General features: G+C 39.3%; 1 pseudogene; it reads right to left on the bottom strand.

Annotated features, from left to right (window-relative positions):
* Positions 1 to 1,073: 1,073 nt before the first annotated feature.
* LOC138176204 (small ribosomal subunit protein eS4-like) lies at positions 1,074 to 2,284 on the bottom strand (annotated as a pseudogene).
* Between the last annotated feature and the right edge of the window lie 750 nt (positions 2,285 to 3,034).

Here is a 3,034-nt window from a genome sequence, read left to right as displayed (position 1 = left end):
ATCACAATTGAATCTACCACAGAGTTACAACAAGTTTAAGCATAGCACTTAATACCCAAATGGAGGTCTTTTCTTCATCTTGACAAGAGGCAAGTTCTCAGCCATCTTTGTTCCTGGGGAGACAAGGCTTAGCAAGGCCACAAGATACGTAGCCAGTTTCTTCATTAATTCGTCCTCTGTCTGTAGAACAGTCCTAGAAGCCCTGAAAACATTAGTACAACCCTCTCCCAGGATTTCTGCAAACATACAACAAGAAAATCCTTCTTCAGGGCTTCTGAACCAACAGAAAGTTTCCCAGACCCCTGCAACAACAGCACTGTCCTTCACCAGTGGACAGTATTCACTCTCTGTCTGCAGGACAGTCTCAGGAGCTCTTAGCCAACAGCCAGGTTCCAGAATTTCTTCAACAACAGGACTGTATTTCACCAGTGGACAAATCTGGCAAAACAACATCAAAACAGACAAAGTACCAGCAAAACAGCCATGCCTCCTCAGTCCTTGGCAGCTCCAGGGGCAGGTCTCAAAAGTCCAGGGCAATTCAAAGTGGCCCTCAGCAATCCTCTCAGTCTCTCTCTCTTCCTCCACGAGGGTTCTGCTTCAAAAAGTTCTTCTGCCTCTCTCCTGTGTCTCTCCAAATCTACATCACCAGCTCCTCCCAGTTCAGGACTCTCTTTTCACATCAACAAGTCCATCCCACAGGTGGGATTAACAAGCTCTGGGTTTTAACACAATCAAACCAAAAACCAAGCCAATACAGGGGGATCTTTATATTCCATTACTATCACAGCCAGTTGTTTTTCCAATGAGATTTTTCATGTTTTCTTACTTCCCCCACCCCATTCTTTTTGCTGTTTTATTGCTTCTGGATATCTCATGGAGTCATTAGCATCCACTTGCCCAATTCTAATTTTTAAAGAATTATTTTCTTGATTGAGCTTTTGTACCACCTTTTCCAGTTTATCGATTATTCTTTCTAAGGAGTTCTTCTCTTCATTGGATTTTTGTGCCTTTTTTACTATTTGATCTATTCTTTTTTTTTTTGAGATGTTATTCTCTGCAGTATTTTTTGTACCTTCTTTTTTTTTCCTTGAAGTTTTATTGATATCTTTTGTTTTCACATCAGCCATTTTGGGATATGTCCTCTCCCCATCCTCCAATCAGAGACCCCTTCCATGTAACGAAGAAAAGCAGTTAAGCAAAACCGATACAGCTACATCTTCTAACATTTTATGTAACATTCATACCCATAGTACCCTAATCCAAGGAAATAAGAGAAAGGCATTTATGGCTTGTTCTATTTCATTTTATAAGACCATGTTGTTTAAGCTATTTCTTATTTTGTGTATTCTATATTTTGTAGGGTAATCACATTTTTTGTTAAAAACTGTAACATCTTAACTTGATTGAAACCCTACAAATCCTTATCTGCACTCATTTAGCCACTGTTCTGCTTAGCTGCCAATCTCTTGTCTCTCTCTTCAGCAATTGGAAGGCAGATATCCTTTCCTCAGGGAAGAGAGATCCAAGGCTTATTACCTTTGCCAATAACAAAAATGTTGGAGAGCCTGGTGGCAAAACTATTGCCATTGGCATCTTTTACATGGACAACATCAAAAGATCCAGGATGTTTCTCCCTGTTTGTGATCACACCAATTTGACCCAAATTAGCCCCAACGGTCACCATACATAGGTTACCAGTATCAAACTTGATAAAATCAGTGATCTTACAAGCCTCTAAATCAATCTGAACTGTGTCATTCACTTTGATCAGAGGATCTAGGTAACAGATAGTATGGGCATCATCGGTCACCAGATGGGGAATACCTTTTGTACCCACAAAAATTTTCCTCACTTTGCACAATTTATATTTAGCTTCCTTGGCTGTAATATGACGAATGCCAAAGCGTTCCTTTGTGTCTTAAACCAGACGGAAATGTTCACCCGTCTTCTCAATGCTAATGACATCCATAAAGCCAGCTGGGTATGTAATATCAGTGCAGACCTTGCCATCAATCTTGATGAATCACTGCATGCAGATCTTCTTTACTTCATCTCCAGTCAGGGCATACTTCAGTCTGTTTCTCAGGAAGATGATGAGTGGGAGACACTCCCTCAGCTTGTGGGGACCTGTTGATGGTCTTGGAGCAAAAACTCCTGTTAACTTATCCAGCATCCAATGCTTTGGAGCTGCTACATGCTTCAAATGCTTCTTGGGACCACGAGCCATGGTTACAATGAACCTGAGATAAAATGGGAACTTTACTCAGCTGTAGGATCAGAGGCTCCATCTACTTATACGCTGTGTGTGTTTGGCCAATTCACTGTACCCTTTTGGGCCTTACTGTCTTTATCAGCAGCTTGACCAGATGGTCCCAAGGCTGTGCGGAAAGAGCTATACCTTCTTTATCATGCTGTTGTCTCTTTCCCCTAATTATTTCCTTGCATACTGTAATTTTTTCACACTTTTTCCTCTACCTCTCTTATTTGATTTGATTTTTAAAACACAAAACACAATGTTATTTTGATTTGATTGTTTGTCATGTGTTACACAATGACAAAACACTTTTCACACTAACAAAGTCAGATCTGAAAAAATGGAAAAATATTAATTGTTCCTAGGGAGGGCAAGCCAATATAATAAAAATGTCAGTTCTACCCATATTAATTTACTTATTCAGTGCTATACCAAAGGACCAAAAAGGTATTTTATATAGCTAGGAAAAAATAATAAGAAAATTTATCTGGAAGAACAAAAAGTCAAGAATATTAAAGGAATTAGTCTGACTTTGATAAATTCCTTATAATTTCTTTTCCCTGTTTACCTTCTCATGCTTCTCTTGCTTCTTGTATCTGAATGTCAAATTTTCTATTCAACTCTGTTTTTTTCATCAAAAATGCTTGAAAGTCCTCTATTCCACTGAATGACCATATTTTCTCCTGAAACATGATACCCAGTTTTGCTGGGTAGGTGGTTCTTGGTTTTAATCCCAGCTCCTTTGACCTCCGGAATATCATATTCTAAGCCCTTCGATCC

This window comes from Petaurus breviceps, unplaced genomic scaffold (genome assembly GCF_028583685.1).
Source record: "Petaurus breviceps papuanus isolate PSGF00001 unplaced genomic scaffold, PetGlider_PUasm1.0 84, whole genome shotgun sequence".
Lineage (NCBI taxonomy): Eukaryota > Metazoa > Chordata > Mammalia > Diprotodontia > Petauridae > Petaurus > Petaurus breviceps.
Note: the sequence above shows the minus strand (reverse complement) of the source record. Positions and strands in the feature narration are given on the sequence as shown.